The sequence below is a fragment of the Dendrobates tinctorius genome, unplaced genomic scaffold, assembly GCF_039654945.1.
Source record: "Dendrobates tinctorius isolate UK_male_01 unplaced genomic scaffold, ASM3965494v1 ptg000006l, whole genome shotgun sequence".
NCBI classification, from domain to species: Eukaryota; Metazoa; Chordata; class Amphibia; order Anura; family Dendrobatidae; genus Dendrobates; species Dendrobates tinctorius.
The window spans coordinates 4508273-4532608 of record NW_027361674.1 but is presented as its reverse complement, the minus strand read 5'-3'; the positions used below and the strand labels follow the sequence as shown (position 1 = coordinate 4532608).

Genomic DNA, 24336 nt, shown 5'->3' with positions numbered 1-24336 from the left:
ACTTAAAATAACATAGAATATAAAAAAAAATCTTGAACCAGGAGGTGGAGGTCTACGTGGAGCAGTTCTTACATAAGTAGTTTACTGTGCGTGTTAAATAAATGAAAAACACGACGTGGGGTCCCCTCTATTTTTAATAATCAGCTAAGGCTTCCCAGGCTAGTAAAACCAGCCATCAACGACCCCAGAAATGGGGCATCCATTAGATGCGCCTCCAATTCTGACACTTACCCTCAGCTTTTTCCCGATTGCTCTGGCGCAGTTGCAATTGGGGAAATGGTTTATTAGGTTGATGTCTGCATTGTAATGTCAGCTGGCATCAAGCCCATGGGATAGTAACAGAGAGTTGTATATCAGACACCCCCATTACTAACCCCATTTTTGAAAATAAAAATAAGTCATTGCCCATGAGACATAACCGTGAGTGACGTATGCAGCCTTGTTCAACATCATTACTGACGTCAGCACCCATGAGAAATAACCGTGATTGACCTATGCAGCCTAGAGAATACTTGGCATGGCTGAGGAAGTGGCCACAGCCTAAAAGCTTATTGATTGGCTGTGCTGCAGCCTTTCAACAAGCTTTGTTAAGCTTCTGAACTCTGAACAGTAAACACGGACTTCTCACGGACTTCTGGGGTTCAGCATCACACACTAGGTGATCGGTAGAAACTCCGAACTTTACAGTTGAGGTTTGCACATCCCTATTCCTGAGGTAAAAACCTGAAACAGAGAAACCTCTGTAGATAACTGAATTTCCTGGTAAAACAATCTCTAGTGGATCTCTGTTTGGTCAATCCTAGAAATCTGTAAAAGACCTCTATTGTCTAGTCTGCAGTTTGGACACAATGCCCATGCACATTAAACAAAAGTCAGTAAAACCCGGTGGGATCCGCCAACAGTCTGATGTGTATGCTTTTCTGCTCAGAAAGATGATGTTGGGGAAGAGAAAACTCTGGTTTATTTTTATTTATTTATTTTACTCATTTATATTGCGCCATTAATTCCACAGCGCTTTACAGGCATTATATCGGCACTGTCCCCATTGGGGCTCAAAATCTAGAATCCCTATCAATATGTCTTTGGAATGTGGGAGGAAACCCACGCAAATACGGGGAGAACATACAGACTCCTTGCAGATGTTGTCCTTGGTGGGATTTGTACCCAGGACTCCAGCGCTGCAGTGCTAACCACTGAGCCACCGTGTTTTTTTGGATTTCTATTTGCCGATCGTTTTGCTCTCTGGGAAATAAGCTGCTACAAGAGGAGTCTGACCTCAGGTCTCTGAGAGAACACAGAAGTAGAGATGGACGGACACCTGGATGTTCGGGTTCAGTTGAACAGCTACAAAAAGTTTGGGTTCGGGTACCAGAACAGTACCCAGGCATGAACCTAGACCACATTCACTTGAATTGGGGGACCAAACATCAAGTGTTTGCCACGCTGTCATGTGCATGACAGCACGGCAAACACCGCTTCTGATTGGCAGTAAAATCATCACCGCTGGTCAGACAGTCGCGAATCCCACGCTGTCAAAACACAGTGAAAGCCAGCAGCTGTGATCAGAGGTATAAAGTTCATCTCCGGTCACTGATGTCTGCAGACAGGACTACTGTTCTCATCAGCTGACGCCCGCTGCAGCTAATAAGTGAGAGCAGGAGCTGCTGATGGGAGTATTCATCAGCCGACGCCTGCGCTGTAAATAAATAATTAAAAAAAAACGCATGGATTCTACTGTGTTTTTGATAACCAGCCAGGAAAAACTCACAGCTGCGGGCTGCAGCCCTCAGTTGTCAGCTTCAGCAAGGTTGGTAATCAAGAATAGAGGGGTCCCCATGCTTTTTTTAAATGATATGAATAAATAATTTTAAAAATCGGCATGGGATCCCCCCATTTTTGCAAACCAGTCTTGCTAAAGCAGACAACTGGAGGCTGGTATTCTCAGGCTGGTAAGGGGCCATGAATATTGAAACCCCCCAGCCTAAAAATAGTATCCAACAGCCACCCAGAAAAGGCAAATCTATTAGATGCGCCAATTCTGGCATATTGCCCAGTTCTTCCCACTTGCCCTGTAGTGGTGGCAAATGGGGTTCATATTTTTGGGGTTGATGTCACCTTTGTATTGGCCGGTGACATTAAGCCCACATATTAATAATGGAGAGGCGTCTATAAGACACCTATCCATTACTAATGCTATAGTTATACTGTAAATAAAGACACAGCCAGAATAAAGTCCTTTATCTAATATATAAAGCTCAAGTGTGTGTATGTATGTGTGTATGTATGTATGTCCGGGATAGGCATCCGCACCGTTGCAGCTACAGCCACAAAATTTGGCACAGTCATACGTCTGGACCCTGAGAGTGTCCTAGGCTATGTTGTGAGGTGAAATTTTAACCCCGCACGTTCCAATTCACCAAACAATTTTGCCCCTATCTACATAATGGGGAAAAAGTGTGTGTGTGTGTGTGTGTGTGTATCAAGCCCTGCTCCTCATTATGATGTCATAATGGTTGCCATGGCGACGCTGATGTCATCATAGGTTGCAAGCCCCGCCGCTCATTATGATGTCATAATGGTTGACTATGGGATGGAGGATGTGTGATGGGTATATGGGCACTGGACTATGGGATGGAGGATATGTATGATGGGTATATGGGCGCGGGACTATGGGATGAAGGATGATGTGTGATGGGTATATGGGCACTGGACTATGGGATGGAGGATGTGCGATGGGTATATGGGCACTCGACTATGGAATGGCGAATATGTATGATGCGTATATGGGCATGGGACTATGGGATGGAGAATATGTGTGATGGGTATATGGGCATGCAACTATGGGATGGAGGATGTGTGATGGGTATATGGGCACTCGACTATGGGATGGAGGATATGTATGATGGGTATATGGGCACGGGCCTATGGGATCGTGGATATGTATGATGGGTATATGGGCGCGGGACTCTGGGATGGAGGATAATTATAATTTGTTATAGCTAACCACAGTTAGTTACTATGCCCGAGCAGCGCCGGGCTCTTCAGCTAGTTTGAAATAAAACAAAACACACTTTTCCTTATTTTATTTAAAAATAACAAACACAGTTATACTCACCTAATGCCCGATCCATTGAATCCTTCATCTTCTGAAATAAAATAAAAAACAACAATATCCTTGGCTTGATGTCACCGGATAATGCAAAAGTGACATCAACTCGACAAATATGAACCTCACTTGCCACCGCTACAGAGCAAGTGGGAAGAGCCGGGCAAAGCGCCAGAACTAGTGCTTCTAATAGATGTGCCTCAAGATGGCTGGACCTTCATTGTAAATACACCATTGTAAATACACACCTGTACTTTGTATCTCCCTCACCTCATGGTAGATTGTAAGCTCTCACGAGCAGGGTCGTCTTATTTCGTCTTATTTCGCTTTAATTATTGTATTGTTAACGTTGATACTTATGACGTGTTTTGAAACTGTTAAACCGTAAAGCGCTGCGGAATATGTTGGCGCTATATAAAGATTATTATTATTATTATTATGTGCCTTTTCTGGGCAGCTGTTGGCTGCTATTTTTAGGCTGGGGGGCCAATATCCATGGCCCCTTACAAGCCTGAGAATACCAACCCCCAGCTATCTGCTTCAGCAAGGCTGGTTGTCAAAAATGGGGGGACCCCACGCCATATTTTTACCTTATTTAAATAATTAAAAAATCGCAGTGAGGACCCCTCTATTCTTGATAACCAGCCTTGCTGAAGCTGACAGCTGATGGTTGCAATAATAAGAAAATAACAATCAGCACTCAAATAAGTCAATCAAGTTATGTTTGACCTCACATGCAGCCCTGAAGCTCCGAGATCCCGCCGACCAACTCATCTGCAGATATCCTTGACAAAGGCAATGTTACCGAAACGTTGGATTTATTTTCTGCTGTTTCCAGAATAGTCGACTGTGTATAAAACTGCAACCTTTTTTTCAAACATAACTCAATAGACTTATTTTAGTGCCAAAGGTTATCATTTTCTTATTATTGCATATTCCTTCAGAGCACCACCCTTCCATTTAAGGAGTGCATCACTTTTGACTCATATTAGCTGATAGTTGCAACCCCCAGCTGTGATTTTTACCTGACTGGTTATCAAAAATACAGGGGAATCCATGCCGTTTTTATTTTTTTATAATTAATTCTTTAGAGTGATGGCACCGGCTGATGATTACTCCCATCAGACATCGCCTGCTCTCACTGTTATTAGCGGTGCAGGTGGCAGCTGATGGGAGACGTAGTCCCATCAGTCAACACCAAGTAAACTTTATACCTCCGACGGCTGTCTGACTAGAACACAGATTATAAAGGGGAAAGAAGTGGCTAACCAAGCTCAGCTGTGAGCACAGGGATTTTCAATATATCCAATTTACCCTTATTCTGCCAGAGGGAATAAATACATTTAAAAAGAAGGAGAAGTGATTCTTCTCTGCGCTGGAGTAGGAGCAATCAGATGCTGCGGTCTTCTGGCTCCACACTGTCGCGGTAACCCCATGAGAGTATTAGGGAATCCAGGTAGATAGCTATTCAAATAATATAATCTTTAGATAGCTAAGGTTACTTAGCCACTTGTCCACCTTTTGGTACATTTTTTTTGTACATTTTTTTTTTTACTTAAAGGGAAGCATGATGTAGGGACAGAGACCCTGATTCAAGCTATGTAGCACTGGGTGCAGCAGTTGCAGTAGTCACATTTTTCTATGCTGCAGATCTAGCAGAGCTCTGAATGCTGAGCCCTGTATAGCCCCGCAAACAGCTCTGATTGACAGATTTCTGTGTACACTGTATATTGACAGAGAGCTGCAAATCAGTGGTGGAGACCTGTGGTAATAATGTCCTGTTGATAAGACACTGATTGTATTGAAAGTACAACACAGTGCAGTAACTGATTGCAAAAATGATTTTTAGCTTCAAATACATGCATGGGAGTAAAAAAAAATGTCCCAAAAGTGGACAACCCCGTTAATATCCTTATTAGTCACAAGAACCTTCAATGAAATTGGCATATCTGTTCCTTCTCCATACTACATCATGTCAAATCTTCCTCATCCAAAAATATCTTTGCTTCCCAATACTACGGAAAAAATAGAATCCGTTGTGTGAAAATTGATAAGTATTCACTTGTCGTCGTCTCAGTGTCAGGCTGAGATAGGTTTGATGTGTTATTAAAGTCGATACCCTGAACACAGAATCATATTACCAGGACTGTAACTACAGACGCTAAGAACAGATATCATCACTATTTCGGTAAAAGCTCAAATTTACAACTCATTTTTTTTCCCCTTCTCTTCAACTAAAAACACATAAGATGACATTTGCTACCAAGTGCAATAACAAAAAAAAGGAAATAAAAATATTCTTTTTTTTTTCCTTTTCTCCCTCTACCTTGCATTCTGTGTCGTGCTCATCAGTAATCATGGCGGCTCCTTTTGATTGGTGGTATTTTGTAGCAATTTCATCTCAGCATATGCCTTGAAGTTTGATATTCTCCGGTAAGAACTATGCAGCGTTATTGCTTATTGAAAGAGTTTATGTCGCTCTGAAATACAGTTATTACCGGCGCTCTTGGTGCAGAATTGCCTTTGTGCTGTTCAACACTTTCCCTCTTTTATTATTACTATCTAAAGTAGAATCTGGAATGAAGCCGGTGACAAAGGAGGAATTTCCGTTCTCTACGGCCGAGATGAAATTCCTTTATATTGCAATATACTTTAGATATGCGTATAATCCAGTTATCTAGGCCCGAGCTTGTCTAAAGTGCACTCATGTTTGCTCGGCCCAGGTTCCAGTGGTCCATCATTACTTTATTAAGAGAAACTCTATAGGCCTTTCCATTACTCATTAGATAAAGAAAATCTGGGTAAGTGGGATATGTAATCTTAGATTACAGCTCCTTGCTCCTGTTATCATTCATCATGCTGACCACAATACAATAAATTAGTATAAGAGATTTATATTTACGTCCTAGGTCCCTGTTTGACTGCGCCTTTATCTTTTTCTGGATAGAATGTGGGTAATAGGATAAGATCAGAATATTTGCTTTAGTAAAAATTGTTTTTGTTTTTTTTTCTTCCTTGCGCTCATACGGTAGGATTCTATCAAGTGGGAGGAGGGCGTTCACACATGGGAAAGTCACAATACACACAGACGGTCACCACTGGACACCAGGCTTCTATCCCAGGACCATCTTTTCTCAGGTCACAGGCAGTACTAAAGGTATTTTTTTCCAAGAAACAAGACCCCCTTGTCATAGACGATTCAGCAGCTTCCACCGACCTCAAGTCAACAGAGCAGCGGCTTTTCTTCCACACTCCTCTGTTGACGGGGCGTGTCTGCCGATGTCATTCTGATTAACAGCCAGCCCCCCACTGCCTAACTGCGGGGAGCCGGTTCTCAATTGGCAGTTGATAGAACAGCCTGGAAGAGGAAGAGCTGCTCTGTTGACGTGGAAAGTTGAATAGCTGGATGGTATTCCAAATAGAATTGGCGTATTGGAATAGGAGTGAATAAAAGTTTTTACTTTATTAAATACGATTAAAAATTAAAAAAAAAAACATAAAGGTGCACATACAAAGACAAAGAAATTAAAGAGGGTACTGCATATAAGGTACTGTCCGATATAAGGTAGATGTCCGATCCTAACTGGCGTATCAAATATCAATATCAATTATGACAAACACAAGAGAGGTCACAAAGCCCTGACCAAGACACCATTCAACATCAAATAAGTGTGCAGTCCCCATAGGCACAGAGATTAGAAAATACCTAATCCACTGCTAAACTCAAACTGGTAACTTTCACTTGTAACCTGTTTTTTTTGTGATGCAGTTAGTGCCTATGAAAGCGTCACACAGTGGTCATCGAAAAAAGTGGTAATCTTCCACAAAAACACTGTGTGCAATATCAAGTAACAGTGACTGGGCTATTGAAGTTGACATGTCTCTAATTAAACCGAAAGAGACCTGCTTCCTACCCCAGCGCGCGTGTCGATATATTCTTCTTCCGGCGAAACGCTCGTTGGGGTAGGAAGCAGGTCTCTTTCGGTTCCCCTATTGAGGTAATGATATTCAGATAAGCACATTATTATAATTATGTAAGCTGGTAAGGTTAACATGCACTCAGGCACTTTGCTTTGGATTTTTGCACGGTGGCTCAGTGGTTAGCGCTGCAGCCTTGCAGCGCTGGGGTCCTGGGTTCGAATCCCAACAAGGACAACATCTGCAAGGAGTTTGTATGTTCTCCCCGTGTTTGCGTGGGTTTCCTCCGGGTACTCCGGTTTCCTCCCACATTCCAAAGACATACTGATAGGGAATTTAGATTGTGAGCCCCATCGGGGACAGTGATGAAAATGTGTGCAAATTGTAAAGCGCTGCGGAATATGTTAGCGCTATATAAAAATAAAGATTATTATTATTATTTTTTAGGTCATTCCTTGGCACATTACTTATGACATATTTATAGTCATTTGCACTTTTGCACTTTATTTTAGCTATTTTGTGAACAAAAAATGAGTTGCATTGCCTAAGCTTTATTACTATTTGCATGATAATGTATGCTATTTATATAATGAGGACCAATTTTGATCTGTTTTGACAGGAGGCATCATCATTAATGAATACTTTATAACACTGTTTGATTCTTGCGATATAAATAAAGTATATATTTTAAACTATATATTCTTGTGTCTGTCCATTTTCGTGAGAGGCTTGGTTTCATATTTTAAGATGAGGCAATCTCATTAATTATTAGTATTGATTCATGTATTTCCTTTTCTTTCTTTATTAATAGATTTATTACCTGTAGGAGACCACATGTCACTCGAGTCTAATTTAATTTTGGATTATAAAACTATGACTTTCCTGACTGGAGGAAAGGGACAAATTGGGCCATTCCAATAATCAGCCCAAATTACTGCCATTGTGTATGCTGCACTCTTTTCAATCAGCCCTCCAATAAACCGACAGGAATGCCCACTTGCTTTTTCACTAAATTAGACCCTATTGGATTGAAGTTGATTGCTCACAATTTTATGACTACTGTTGGGGGAGATATAGATCGCCTGGCTTAGGTCTGCAATATTGAGGTTTATGGCATTTGACTAGCGGTAAGGATTGGGTTCACATATGCTTGCTTTTTTCTACATGTGCTCTTAATTCCATGCATGCTCTGTTATAAAGCTGTTCTTTAGAAGGTGCCATGTGTTGGCACCTGGGCATTGATTCCATAAGACTGGCATACTGGAGTAAGGTGCGTCAAATTCAAGAGGGTTGCGCTTCTTAATTAATTTGACACATCTTTTAGCTGCTGTGTATCACTACAAGAAGGGACTTGTGTACATTTCTGATGTAAGTGATAACTTTGTCGGGTGTGATTAGCCACGCTCCTCCTGGCAAGGTCCAACCACATTTTAGAAAGTTGCCGCCAAATCATCAAAAGCCGCAATGTTTTTGCCGAACTACAAATCCCTCAACAAATTTGGGACATTTCAAGCAGTTTTATGGAGTTTTACCCCAGAACATTCCAATCCAATCCCTGTAAAGTTATTTCCTCTGAAGCCCCTTAAGACTGTTTGAGACATATAGAAGATTGATTGTCCAAAGAAGAAAAGGTGAGTGCTACCATGAGTCCTGTGTCTACCAACAGTAAAGCCTCCTGAGACCATTCATGTGTGGGGGGGCTTCTCACCTATGGAGGGGGCTCACCACAATTTTGTCGAAGAACACTGCTGTGAATAAAGAATGAAACCCAATCATCCTTCAAGGTCAAATTCTCCCATCATCCAGGTGATGATGCTTTTTCTAGCATGATAGAGACCAGGTCAAAAGACAAAAGTGATCACCAAGTGGCTTGGTGAACAAAAACATGGACATCTTGGGTCCATGGCCAGAAAACTCCCCATATCTCAATCCCATTGAGAACCTGTGATCAAGCCTCAAAAAGAAGGAGGACAAACACACAGAAATTGGGATAAAGTCAAAGCACTGATGAGACAAGAATGGGCGATCACCAGTCATGATCCAGCCCAGAAGCAGATATCCAGCTGCCAGGGGGCGAAGGGCAGAAGTCTGGAGAAATAAGGTTCAAAGCTGGAAACATTGAGGCTTTACATAAACTTTGTGTCGCAGTCTCCAAACTTTTGGCCACAACTGTATATACAAACTGGATAAAAAGATATACTGTGCCGTGGCTTTAAAACTTGGTATATTGAGTGCGCTAATCAATATCGATAAGCCACGATGAAGAGGCTTATCGATATTCCTTTTTATGAAGGAGGCTTCTCCCCGATGTGCACACTTCTGTGTGTGAATAGGAATATGTCATACTGCATTGTCCTCAGATAATCATAATAAACCTCTGGTTCAGTACATGGCCCAGAACAACTGACAGAATAGACCCTCACTCAGGGTCATGTTATTAAGCCAAAGGGTCTGATGGTGCAATTTACCCAACGCTTATGTGCTAAAATCTGAAAAGTTACATTTACACCGTTTATATATCTCCAGCTGACACATTATTGGGCCTAACAGAATTACAGTGTGTCATAAAACTCTGAGTGAGCATTTGTCCAAATTAGCCCCAAGGGTGACGAAGAGTAAGTGTCCTTGTGGGATTTTTAGCGCTGTTATTAATTACAGAATTTCCAGGAGGTTGAGGAAAATAGTTACTTAAAATAATATTTGTGCCTCTAAATGTAATCATTCATGAGGGTTCTCAAAAAAAAAAAAGACACTACTAACCGGAGGTGTTAATATAAAATAATCAGTATATTATAAGGTTCCTCAACTACAGCGGGGTCTCGGTGTAACTGCTACCACTGTCACCCAGTGCACCACGAATAACACTGAACCATTAAATTAAGGACATAAAGTGGTTTTCCCACCTTTGCGGCTTTTATTTTTTACTTAAATACATGTGTTTGGGGTAAAATTAATAATAAACTTCTTGAAAACTTCTCACCATTCAGCTTTTTGTTTCCCAACGTTGTTGTAGTCTGTGGTCATAAATCTGAGAGGAGTTCAGAAAAAGACCAATAAAAGAGCTACAAAGCTCACTGATGGAATCTCAATTAACTCATTCTGCAGCCAGTAATAGACACTGCAACAGGAAGGCTATAAAAGGCAAACTCTGCAAACGTTTTAACTAAATCCAACTGCAAAAATTATTTTTAGACAAAAATGCATGCTTTTAAGAAAAAATAAATAAAACCAAAAGGTGGACAACCCTTTTATTACTTAGCATTCTAGGTTTACAAATAACACAAATTGCAATGATCTGACTGAGAAAGTTATATCATACTATCCCCTTAATTCCGGTGTAGATTATCTAGGCTACCCATAAACTCGCTTGTTAATCTGATCAATGGGCTGCTTTTTGTCAGGCAAAATACTATGGAGCTCTCAAAAATCTTTAGATTGCTTTACAGGCCAGAGCTGCATTCACTATTCTGCAGGCTTCAGAGCTGAAATCTCCCCATTATTTTTCATTGTCTGTACAGAATTTGCTCGCTTGATCTACGGTAATCAGATATAGGAAAAACTAAATAGCTGTTGATCACCTCACCCTGTTTCTACAGGGAGTAGCCACGGGCACTACTTTTGGTTTGTCGGCAACTGTATTCCTACTTCACTCCAACTAGGCAACCGACTGCTTCCTTCATGCTGGCAATAGCATCTGTTTTTCAGTGGTGTTGACCTGCCAGGGCAATAGACACTTCGTAATGTCACAGGCTGGGTCTTATCTGAAAAAAAAAGTGATTCTGTCACTTGATCATTGTTCCTGTGCTTTTTGACTCTGTTGCTGACTCCTTATCCTGACCTTGGCCTGATTTTAAGATTACGCTTCTGTCTTGCTTTTTGCTCTTGTCACCTCCTTCCTCTTTTTCAACTTTTGGGTTTAACTTCTGACCTGTCTTCTGACTATTCTGATTCATGTTCTCACTTATTGAATCCTAACCACTATGTCACTGGTGACCCTTCGTCACATTTCTGAATTTTCTACAAGTTTTTCACTAGAAAGCATCCGACCATATTTGGCGACACTTCTGGGGACCATGACCTGTGAATCCAACTGGGAATATTCATACCTGCTTGCTGGAATTAGAGTGAACCCCATGCTTGGACAACCCCTTTATGTGACTGTAGACTTATGAATCCTGACAGCGCGCACAGTGCATGCTGTCAGGATTCTCCAACATCAGGAGCAGCGGGTGTGTGTACTGAATGTACTACAACAGCCCCAAAAAAGACAGAGTAACAGGCATATGACTTACTTATCCCCCAGGACGAAGCTCACGCGAAACGCGCGTCGGGGACTGCGATATCATAAGGTCATATGCCTGTTACTCTGTCTTTTTTGGGGCTGTTGTAGTACATTCAGGGAATGGAATTAATGCTATGGAGGAACCATATGGGTCGTTTATTTAAGCAATTATGCTGGTATTTTAGCGTTAACCATCCCAGCACAGTCTTTACTTAACCCCTGTTATATAGTGTCATATATTTTTTGTTGCCACATGACTACTATAGTATGGCACCACTGTTAAGCACTTTATTATGCGCTCTCTGCCTGTAATCTGAATGATGTCATTTACCCGTATAGATGGAATTTAGCCTTATATTTAAATAGCTTGCAGAGACTTTGCATTTTTATGACATATATTTCGGTGTTATTTCATGCAGTGTAGACACCATGCATGTCACATATCCATTTGGAATCTCACATATTCTGTATTGATTGTACTATACTGTAATCCTTTAAATGTGTTGGACATTCATGAGTGTACTCCTTGATGTAGCGTTAGGCACTTTACAGAGGCATGTGCATTTGTGGTATCTAATTGGATATTCATCTCCTTTTATGATTGTCTTTGTCTTTTTGTATGAATTTCAATAAAGCTGTGTGTATTTTATGGCTATATGCTTCCTTGATCTGTTTGGTTTACATGTCTTTTGGGAAGTGCCATTTTTCCTAGGCCTTATTTGTTGAATTATGCTGTCAGACAGAGCCTGGACGAAGTCTAGTGAGATCCGAAGACTGGACTATGATGGTCAAGACCCAAATGCCAGATCTACGCCAGTCAAGAACCAGAACCAAGACTGCGCCGGTCAAGATCCGAATCTCCGATCTGCCCCAGTCAAAGTCCAGAGGCCAGATGACAACGACTGGGAGCTGGAGCCTAGCCCTCTTTCCTTTAGACCTTGGAGCTACCTGACATCTGTGAAGCACTGAAGATCCAAGAGACTTCAACCTAGGGAGGACCCTTGCGGTGATAAGATGGAGACACTAAAGGTACTGTCACACTTAGCGATGCACCAGCGATCCCGACAACGATATGGATCGCTGGTGCATCGCTAAGTGGTCGCTAGTGAGCTGCCACACAGGCAGATCTCACCAGCAACATAGCAGGGGTCAGGGGTCACTACTTACCTGTCAGACGCGGCGATCCTGACGTCCTCCCGCCCGTGTCCACGCGTAGCTCATCGGCGTCACAGGAAGCCCAGCAGGAAGCTGACGACGAGAAACAGTCCAGGACGTTCTCGCTCGATCAGCGACAGACAGCGGGGGAGCCAGTCAGAGGTAAGTATCACACATAGCAATATCGCTGCTACGTCACAAAACCAGTGACGTTACAGCGATATTGCTAGCGATATCGCTTAGTGTGACGGGGCCTTAATGAGATGGGCCATCACTTCCTACACCAACATACGGTACAGGAGTCAGCTCTGGCAAGGACATCATGTGGGGTGGGAGTCAGCTATGGCGAAGGAGGCTCAGCATTCCTTGATAGACTTTGTTAGGAGGACTTGCGGCCTAGCAGGAACACTCGGTGACCCCAGCTAGGGTCACTGTGTCAAGAGGACATTGCATAGCAACTCTCCCAGGACCAGATATACCATCCCTGTGACAGAGATACTAGTATAATTTTTTTAAGAGACTTATCTGATTATTCTGATTGAACTGTAAGACTTATTCTGCGTTTTGCTTTATATAACTCTCTTGTGTTTGTGCTGTTTTCTATTGTTAAATTGCTTCCCCAGTTCCACAAATTACCACCATACCGAAAGCAATAAATAGTTTTGTCTGTTCCGCTTTGTGCTGGTCTGTGCGTTGCATCCGGTCACCTGCTTACACAGATGTGCAAACTGTACAGAACAGAGCACTGCTGCTCCATACACTGTGTAGTGGCCATTCTGTGGTTCTGCAACTCAGCTTCTGTTGAAGTTATTGATCTGCAGTACCTGAGAATGCGGAAGTTAAATGGGTTATCCAGGCTTAGGATTCAAGTAACACGGTGACTGCAGACTTGTGAGTCCTCACATCGCGCACACTACATGCTGTCAGGATTCTCTGGTGCTGACGCCAAGGCACAATGAACAGAGCTGAGTTGTGCAAGCTTTATATGTTGCATGTTTCTAGCTTTCTTGGGACTTGGTACCAGTTAATCAGTAGAGATGCTGGATGCTGCACCCCCACATATTTGACATTGGTCACCCATCCTAAGGATAGGCCATCTATATGAAAATCCTGCACAACCTCCTCAAGTTCTGAGCCAATGGTCATACAAGTGGCAATGACAGGAACAGATCTGATCTCATCCTGACACAAGCATCAGTCCTAAGACCAATGTTACTTTTGGAAAATCTATTTTATGGCTCATATTAAACATTTACAGCTCTGGCATTACTGGCAGAGACCACACATATGTATAAGGATCTATTCATATAAGCAGATGTCTTGGTCGGAAAAATAAAACGTTGGTAAGTCCAGGAACAATTTGCTCATATATGAAAATAAACTCCTTTGTGAAGTCAATTCAGGCTTCATTGACTCGAGTGAAAGCATTCAGCTTCACGGAGCTCCAGTCGAAGTTCTAATGTCTACATATGTTATACCATAGGGGGTAAATGATTCTTGTTATATTACATTACGGCGTGCTGCAGCATACCATGTCCGTGCTTAACCAACGGGAAGAGCTGGAATCAGAATAAGCATACATTTATGTAATACATGGTGACAACCTCATATTATCCACAGTATCATTACCTGATCGCTATCTGATTATAACCCATTATGAGCTGTCATCAGCCATTCATAAATAATACTTACCATATAGACAGACGGAGTGACTGGCTTCCTCCATCATCCCTCAATATATATGGAATTATGCAAGTCCACTTTTAATTGCATTTTTGTTTTTTTTCATTGCGTTCCTAGGACATGTGATAATTAAAGGGATTATACAGGCATATAATATTGACACCCCATAGATCGGAAGGAGTCTAACATCTGGCACCTCCACCAGTTAACTATGATTAGCTCCAGCGGCAGCCTGATGTGACCGGCTTTGTTCAAGGTCTTGTGGCCGCTGCTGTCAGCAGAACATCAGGTCCTATTCAAGAGATGCCAGAAAATCCATTTTAAGGTCAAATATTTAATTTATAAATCATCCCATAAGTAAAAAACCATGGTGCTGAATTATTGGGTCCAAAGTCATGTCTAAACGGGCCACTAGTGGACCACTCCAAAATTAGTTAAGACAATATGATAAAGTAGGAGGGTGTGGTATGATTTGGGTGCCCAAAAGCGAGACCTATTAGCTAAGCTTTGGGTGAAGAGGCCTAAGTCCATACCGGTTACAAGATGTGTATGATTCCTCTTTTTGATTGCATACCCATCTTAATTTTTACTTTCATACCAATGCATGCCTGCCAGTGCAGAATACCTAATCGATACGTGGCACAATAGCTAACGTAGTCCAATTCTGAGTTTAGGGGCAGATAGTAGGTTGAACTTTTGCGAACCTCCATCTTGCTTTAGAGTACAGTTTGTCAACAATAGTGTCTCATCTCTTGTTTGTATTCCAGATGAGTGTGAGGAATTTGAGCCTTTCTTGCTCTATTCTCAGATCATCCCTGACAGCAAGGTAGCTCTTCTAATAATAGTGGTCTACTGTGTTACTTCTGTATGATAGCTAATGCCTGATAGAGAGTAGGTTCCATCTTTGGGATTCCCACATAGCAGTAGACCAGTGATCCATTTCCTTTATAGGATCAGAAATGGAAATTTTGGAATGCTATTTAATGTGAAGTAGTTCGCCATTTCATGTTGTTCAAACCATAGAGAGATAGTGTGAAATATAGTCATACTCCTTCATAAGGAATGTAGCACTGCAATGTTTCGGAGAAAATATAGCTTGAAAATCAAGCTGGATGAGGGCACTTTTGTGGATTCTCAAAGCCATAAGTCAGGGTGAGCCTCACTAGCTAGAGGTGATTATACAACAGAGTTGGACTTTACCTGGATCAGAACAGACCAGGACAACAAGGTGTGCAGGGTGGTAGATGGGCAAGGTGAAGCTAGAAGTCCTAGAAGTAGCTAAGCCAAATGTCCAGATAGTACAGGAATATCAGAAAAGTGTAAGCAACTAGTATCAAGCTGCAGGAGTGCAGTTACAAATTGCAGAGATATATAATCAAACTGGTAACTTGTTTCCAGATTATTGTTACTGACAGGAATAGCAAAGTAGCAAATTTGGACAGCATCAGGATAGCAGAAACAACCTTGTTAACATCACTTGTCACACTAGAGCTGAGAGTGGAAGAGTACCTAAAATTGCTTGACTGAGCTTTGTAGTAATAGCTAGCTGCCATTTACTCCTGCTTGGAGTAAAGTCAAGAGGAAGATGAGGCTGACTCCAGGAAAAGAACATGGTAGCAGGGTGTTGTACTTCCTGAATACTCAGGCAGTGGTTGGACCACTGAGCATGCCTGAATACCAGACACTCACTTGTTTCCATGCCCAGTCTGGATAAACTGACAAGTCTCTCTCTATAGGCAAATAGACAGGGACCTGTAATGCAGACTCAGCTGGGCAATGAGAAGCTTCAGGAAGCCCCACAGCAGACTCCTCCCTCCCATGCTCAGCCTGGCTAGATTGACACGTTTCTTTCTATATGGCAATAGGGAAGAACCTGTAAATTAAGCCAAGCTGGTGGATAGCAAGCTAAAGGAAGCATTTGTCTCACTGTGCCGGGATCCTTTGTCAAGTTAGCCTTGTGCAATGAAAGAGCATGTCTAGAATTGCTGCATGTGCATTTGCAAATTAATTGTTTCTTCACCCTTTTAACTATGTTTTAGGATTAGAATTAAATGGGTTCCACAGAAAAAAACTTAAAGAGAACCTGTCACCATTTTTGTGTCATAGAAGCTAAAAATATCATCTTGGTCAGCGTCTTCTATGCATGCATTCTGTAAATACTTATGTAACCCCCTGACACCCCCTATATAGCCCTGAAAAAAACCTTTTTGATTTCTATAACGCTGTATTCTAAATCGGGTCCATTTGGTCTGATGGGTGTAGCTTCGAGCCACTCCACCCCTCCCCCCCAGCCGCTGCATCCTCCTCATCGCCATGAGAAATTTCGCTCAAAGCCGAAAAGCAGAAGTGCGCTTGCGCCGGCAAATGTATTTCTGGATGATGTAATGAAACTTCTTCCATGTACCCAAAATACATTTGTCGGCGCATGCTCACTTCTGCTTTTTAGCTTTGCCCGCAGTTGGGGAAAGCGTACTGCGCAAGCGCAAGACACGTTTTGTCTGCGCAGGCGCAAAATTTCTCACAGCTATGAGAGTGATTCAGGAGGCATCATCCACGTCCAGGCTACCGAGCACCAGCTGGGGGAGGGGTGGAGTGGCCCAAAGCCATGCCCATCGGACCGGACGGACCCTAATAGAATACAGCGTGTGAGAAATAAAAAAGGTTTTTCAGGGCTGTACAGGGTGAGTCAAGGGGTTACATAAGTATTTATGGAATGCATAGCAGATGCAGACCAAGATGATATTTTACCTGGCATGACACAAAAATGGTGACCAGTTCCCTTTAAGCAATTTTCAAATACAGTATACTTGAAGACTGAAAGGTGTCTCAATATTCAGGTTCAAGACCCTTTCCTAGGTCATGGCAGGTCTTCTCCCAGTTAGTGTCCCACACAGGACAATGTTTTCTGTGTTGACATGTTATTGGTAAAGTCAGCTAGCCCCTTCACACAATGCTCTGGTTGCAGAAATGCTGTCCATTATCGGGCAGATATTGGAGGAAGACCTTCCATGTCCTAGGACCTGTACTTTAGATAAGAGCACCTTTTAGACCTCATTTCACGCACAGTGTAGGAAAGACGAAGTACAACACAAAGGATGAGAGGACGGGAGCCCAACACTAGGGAACGGGGAGTGGAGACCCCCTAGGCAGATCTAAAGTCACCCTGTCTGCCGTACACATCCCTAAATAGATTCTGCACCTATCGCCGAGCAGTAACCTAATCCCTGCTTGACACTGGCAATAAGCCCTGCTTAAGGAAGGCTGGGGAGTGCACTAGTCGATACCCACTACTACTAAAGACAGCTGGGATAGACGAAAAAGGGGAACATTTACCTTGAGGAGACTCAAAGATGAAGCACAGAAGTTCTCCATCAACACCAAAGAGGAAGATAGCTGACTGCTATAGCTCCAAGCCTCAATAGGGGGAAATGGAAATATCGGCGATTCCCAGCAGCAGGCTGGGAGTCTATAAACACCCAGGTCTAGGTGTGTCAATTAGAGCTGGAGAAAGATTAGAACTGGGTCAAAAAGTCAGAAGGGTTAAGAAGGTGTCTTCAAAGCGAATGCAGAGACCTTCTGCAGCTAGATGCAGTGCGACTGCAGTTTCTGACATACCCGTGACACCTGAAAAATACTAGTAAGTGGCATGACTTAATAAAAAAAGTTAATTTAACTAGAATTTTCTTTGGCTAGAAAAACCTTTTATTGTATTTTACATTAAAATGTTCTTTTTTTCTATTCAATATTTAGATTTTTACATAAGCATTTGGAAAATCTATAAATATGAGTATTACGTGAAGCATTACTCACACAGTCCTATGGTATCTGCTTCACACATTAACTTCATCTAGTCACCATAAATTTTATGATCTATTTTAACAATTCCAGTTTATGGTAATGAATCTGAACCATGAAATGGCGCAGAAGCAAATGTAGGATTGTCACATAGGAGCCAATCTTTTCAGGACTGACACGTGTTCTTTAGCTGAACCATTAGAGGGAATTACATCTGCAAACAAATTCTCTGCCGTGAACAATGAGCGAGATTCAGCCTTCCATCGGAGAATAAAATGTACTGGTGTGGACATAGCAGCACAGGACTTATTTAAATGTTAATGAGAGAGGCTTTCCGAATGATGGTACTACTAATGAAAGAGTCCCAAAGAAACCCCATATTCTCTGCTCAACACTTTTATGGTGCCATGCTATAAACACAGGGACATATGCAGGGCTAACAATCTGCTTATTTCGCAATGGACTTGAGGTGGCTGGTTTCCATTAGAATGAGAGTTTATTGCAGCGGCAAGAAACTACCATTGCATTTATTGCAAATATTGTACAATATGGATAGCGTAAATAATTGAAAAGTGTAGGAAAATACGTAAGATATTTTTGACATGTAGAACGCATTATGGGAGTTGGAATTGACGGTATCCATAACGCTTTGTGGACAATGTATCTCCCTTAATGCAGTGCAGGTACATTAATAATCTACATCTCCATATTGTTATGTTATAGCGACATATACTTCTCAGCTTACAATGTAATAGCGGTGTAACTAAAGCTGATAGCTAGGCATCCTAATAGGGCGTACCGTCAACAGAACATGGTGCTTTGAACGGTTGGCAGGTAGAAATGATCATTTATTTTTAGATCACCATTGATTCCATGGTGCTATACATGTGAAAAGGGGTTACTTACAAGATACAGATATACTTTACAGTGAGCATACTAAAAATGACAGACTGGTACAGAAAGGAGTGCCATGTCCTTACGGGCTAATAGTCTACAGGGTGATTGGGAAGGAGACAGTGGGTTGTGGTCTGCGGCAGGTCCAGTGTTGGTGAGGTGACGGTGGGGTCATTGCAGGCTGTATGCTTTCTTGAAAAGACATGTTGTCAAGTTCCTTTTGAAAGTTTTGAATTTGGTGGATATTCGGACATGTTGGGGCACAGAATTGCAGAGGATGAAGTATACTCGAGAGAAGTTTTGGAGGTGATTGGGTGAGGAACGTATAAATATGGATAAGGGAAGGAGTTCTTGGGAGGACTGGAGATTACATTTGGGAAGATATTAAAGGGAATCTGTCACCCCTTTTTTGAGATATTATATAATGATATCATTCAATTGTGTGTCACATAAGGATTCTCTTAGTACTTTTGCTTCCCCCTGACCCCGCACCTTTCATGCATAAATACCTTTTTTATATCGGTTCAGATGTATGTAAACTGCCACGGTCCGGTGGGTGGGGCTTATTCAACTGCTCCCCCTTCCCTGTCTTGCTCTACGCATTTCTTCTTAGCCTCTGGAGAGATTTTCTGCAAGGCAATCTCCTCTGCAATCTCCTCTGCAGTAGATAAACAGCAGGAGACTGCAGAATGTGAGGGTCTGGATTCCTGCAGAGCCAACGCAGGAATCTGACGCCTAACACCCTGGCTAATGTTAGCTAGGGGGGAAGAGAATGTCTGCGCCACGCAGCAGTGCAGCGGCAGACGCCGCCGCCGACCGCTCATCACCGCAAAATGATGGATCCAATGTGGCTGCGGCTCCGATAGTGCCCACTGCAGCGGTCCCCATAATGCCGCTGTCTATGCCCTACCTTCCGGGAGCAGCTTGGCTACCGCAGTACTCGGGTGAGTCACACACCCTGAGGGAATTCAAAGAGAGACTGTGTAGTTTGTTTGAAGTATACCCTTTATCTGAAAGCCAGAAAGTGAACATCCTTATTGGACAGCTAACAGGTGCAGCACAGAGAGAAGTAAAAGCCTGGCAGGACACTGACAAAGAGACTGTTAAGAAAATCCTGGCCAAGCTAAGAAGCACCTTTGACACCAGCACTGCAACAGAGATCAAGATGAGGTTCTTTGGATGTAAACAGAAGGCGCAGGACAGTATAAGAGACTATGCTCTTAACCTGCAGGAGGTGCTGCGAGCAGTTAAGCAAATTGATTCTGATAGTGTGAAGGAAATAGATAAACTGTTAAAGGAACAGTTCATTGAAGGACTCCTAACCAGTACACACCGGGGACAGCTGCGCATTATAACCCTGCAAAACCCTGATCTGGACTTTGCTGATTTCAAGGACAGGGCTATTCGGGTACTGCAGGAACCAACTGTCAACCGTCCAGCGCCCCCTAGGCGCCCAGCGATCACCTGCCACCAGGAAGCAACATCTTTCCCTTCCATCCCTGTGGAGGCTGATGCCCAGACTCTGGATAAAGACCCAGCTGCAGATCTACGTCTTCAGGTCCAGGAGTTGACCAAAGGAATGGCTTCACTTACTAAAACTGTGCAGTCCCTGCAGGTGTCTTCCAAGGAGAAGATCCAGCTTGCCTCCAGTCCAGAGGATGTCCCGTAGCTTCGGAGGAAAAGGATTCCGCCACTTCGAGGGAGAACCAACGATCGCTATGACCCGGACGGGCGTCCCATCTGTCGTAACTGTCGCAGGACAGGCCACATTGCCAGGTTCTGTCATTTAAACGAGCAACCCCTGGGGCGGAGGGCCAACCCCCAGGAATAGGATCCCCAGGCCCGAATAACTGGAGAGCCAAGTATGTTGGAGGGAGACCAATCCTTCCAGTGGTGATTGATGGCATCCCCCTGAATGCTTTGCTGGACACTGGCTCCCAGGTGACCACCATGCTGTACATTCTTTACAAAAGGTACTGGGCTGACTCTGAACTTACCCATGGCCCAACTGATGAACTGACAGTAGTTGCCAGTAATGGCCAGTCTTTACCCCAAGTAGGATGTAAAGAAATTACTGTTAAAGTGGGCAGAGTAGAATCTCAAGGTCTGATAGTTGTGGATATTGATCGACGTGAATGTAACCCCATGATGACTCTTGGTACCAATGTAATTCAAAATTGTCTTTCCGAGGTTATTGTCTTGTTGCAACAGGTGGCTGAGACTGCTGGTTCCGGTGAACAACGAGTCCTGCAGAAAGAGATCAAGGCCCTAATGCAAAGACAACAGGTAGAACTCTCTGGCAGATAAATTGGCAGTGTCAGAGTGAGTGATGCTTTCCCCATTGCAAAAACCCACAGATGTGAAATGTTGATTTGGCGTCGGGCAGCTATAGGCCTCCGAGGAAAAGATTACCAGGCATTGGTAGAGCCAGTATACTCTGATAGCAGGCCCACTGTCCTGACAGCCAGAGGGATAGTTCATGTACGTAAAGGGAGAGTACCTGTACGCCTTTTGAATTGTGGGGAGGAGGAGGCCATATACCTCGGTATGCCACAGTTGCTAAGCTGCTCACCGTTAATAACAATTCATTGCAGGCAGCAGAGCCCTTGGTCTCATCCGACCAGGTGGAAGACAATGGCTCTGTAAAGCAGCTGGAGGAGTGGTGTCAGCAACTGCAGGTAGGAACCGATTCAACACCTTCATACCAGAAAAATGGGGTTCACAGGGTGACCCAGGAGTATGAGCGAGTATTCAGTAAACACCCTTTAGATTTTGGGAAGGCAAAAGGGGTTCAACATCATATCCCCACTGGAGATCATCCACCCATAAAAGAAAGGTACCGGCCTATACCCCCAACACAGTACCAATGTGCTAAAGGTATGTTGAGAGAGATGAAGGAAGCTGGGATTATCAGAGACAGTTGTAGCCCCTGGGCAGCTCCAATAGTTTTTGTCAAGAAAAAGGATGGTACCATGAGAATGTGTGTTGATTACAGGAAAATTAACAGCATTACACATAAAGATGCTTACCCATTACCTAGAATTGAAGAATCATTAGCTGCACTTAAAACTGCTAACTACTTTTCCACCTTGGATCTCACTAGTGGGTATTGGCAGGTTCCCGTTGTAGAGGCAGACAAGGAGAAAACAGCATTTACCACTCCAATGGGTCTCTGTGAGTTTAACTATATGCCATTCGGGCTCTGTGCCGCCCCAGGAACATTTCAACGGCTGATGGAGTGCTGTTTGGGACTCATGAACTTTGAGACAGTCCTGTTGTACCTTGATGATGTCATTGTTTTCTCCAAGACTTATGAAGACCATCTGGAGCACCTGGCTGAGGTGTTTGAGGCTTTGTCCAATTTTGGCCTGAAAGTGAAGCCTTCCAAATGCCACCTCCTGAAGCCCAAGGTACAGTACCTTTTTCATGTGGTGAGTGCAGAAGGTGTGGCATCAGATCCTGACAAAGTCACAGTCATCCGGGACTGGCCGAAGCCCAGTATCCTCCATGAAGTACGCCAATTCCTTGGACTGGTAGGCTACTACTGAAGATTCATCACTGAGATAGCCACCCCTATGCAAGATCTCCTGGTGGGACAGTCCAAGAAAGATAAACAGAAGAGTTCCACATTTGAATGGACTGAGGAGTAGGAGAGGTCCTTCACCTGACTGAAGATGGCTCTCACAGGAGATGAAGTTCTGGCCTACCCAAACTATGAAAAGCCCTTTGTGTTGTATACTGATGCCAGCAACGTGGGACTGGGAGCAGTACTGTCACAGGTACAGAATGGCAAAGAAAGAGTGATCTCCTACGCCAGCAGGAAGCTTCGTCCCACTGAAAGGAACTCTGACAACTACAGTTCCTTCAAGCTGGAGTTCCTCGCCATAGTTTGGGCTGTGACTGAAAGATTCAAGCATTACCTAGCTTCAGCCAAGTTTACCATCTTCACGGACAACAACCCGTTGACTCACTTGAACACTGCAAAACTAGGTGCACTGGAACAGCGATGGATTGCTCGGCTGTCTAACTATGAGTTTACCATCAAGTACCGGGCAGGGCACAAGAATGCCAATGCTGATGCGCTGTCCAGAATGCCTAATCTGCCAGATGCAGGAGAAGACCGTGAGGCTCTTGAAGAAATAGAGTTACCTCCCTTCCACCGGCCAATTGCAGCCCAACGTGCTCAAGGAGTGAGAAACAGACAGTCTGGCTTGAAAGAGGTCACCCTAATTCCATTACGCCATCATGACTGGGCAGAAACGCAGGATAGTGACCCCGCAATCCACCTGGTGAAGGAGCTACTGTCACAAGCTGACTCACGCGCAGAGTCGAATGCTCCTGAAGAAACCCAGCAGTTGTGGAAGGAGAGAGGTCAGCTGTTCATTTATGAAGGAAAGCTGTGTCGGAGGAGTATCAATGCCCACACTCATGAGCTGGTCTGGCAGGTGGTAGTCCCAAAGAGAGAGGCATCAATGGTCTTGGAAGCATACCACAATTGAGCTGGTCACTTCGGATGGAAGAAGTTGGAAGCATTGCTCCGGGAGAGATTCTACTGGGCTGGTATGAGGAAAGCCATTGAAAAGTGGTGCCGGGAGTGTGGACAATGTAACCTGCGCAGAAAGGATCGAAACAGCCAGAGAGCTCCTCTGCAGCCCATAGTAACCAAGCAGCCACTCGAGTTGGTTGCCCTGGACATTGTGAAGTTGGTTCCAAGGCGGTCAGGCTACATCTATGTTCTTACCATTGTGGACCACTACTCAAGATTCCTGGTAGTTGTGCCTGTCAAAGATCAAACAGCCAGGACAGCAACTAGAGCCTTCCAACAGCACTTCTGTAGACCACATGGATATCCTGAGCAAGTGCTTACAGATCAAGGTCCCGCCTTTGAGGCAGAAGTGTCGTCCAGGAATTCTGTAACTTGTATGGTTGTAAGAAGATCCGGACAACACCATACCATCCACAGAACAATGGCATGTGAGAGAAGATGAACCAGGTGGTGATTGACCTTCTGAAGACATTGCCTTTGGAGGAGAGGAATCTGTGGCCAGAAAAGTTGCCAGATCTGGTAGACCTCTACAACCACATTCCTGTGAATTCCACCAATTGCACTCCAGCCTACCTAATGAGAGCAAGGCCTGGTAAACTGCCTATTGATTTGGAAATGGGAGTCCTTACACCTGAGGTGACGTCACCAGATGCTGACTGGGATACAGAGAGGCAGCAACAGTACAGAAGAGTACAAGAGTGTGTGGAGAAGAGTCTAGCTCAGGCAAGACAGAAACAAGAAAGGCACTACAATCAGCATGCACCTGCGGTCCCCTTGTCACCAGGAGACCAAGTCCTCAAGAGGAAAAGAAGACTGCCTAAATTGGATGATCAATGGGAAGCTGAACCCTACACCATTCTACCCTCAAACTTTGACAATACCAAGGTGTGCTTTATTAGTAAAGATGGAGGAGAAACCTCAGCAGCCGTATCGAGGGATCATTTGAAATTATGTCCT

General features: G+C 43.5%; 1 long non-coding RNA gene across 1 annotated transcript in view; it reads right to left on the bottom strand.

The window, feature by feature from the left end:
• Window positions 1-10601: 10601 nt before the first annotated feature.
• LOC141084785 (uncharacterized) overlaps window positions 10602-24336 on the bottom strand; it is a 154384-nt gene continuing 140649 nt past the window's right edge. The window contains exon 4 of the long non-coding RNA XR_012231114.1: window positions 10602-10739. This is a non-coding gene — a long non-coding RNA (uncharacterized lncRNA). The remainder of the gene's footprint in view (window positions 10740-24336) is intronic.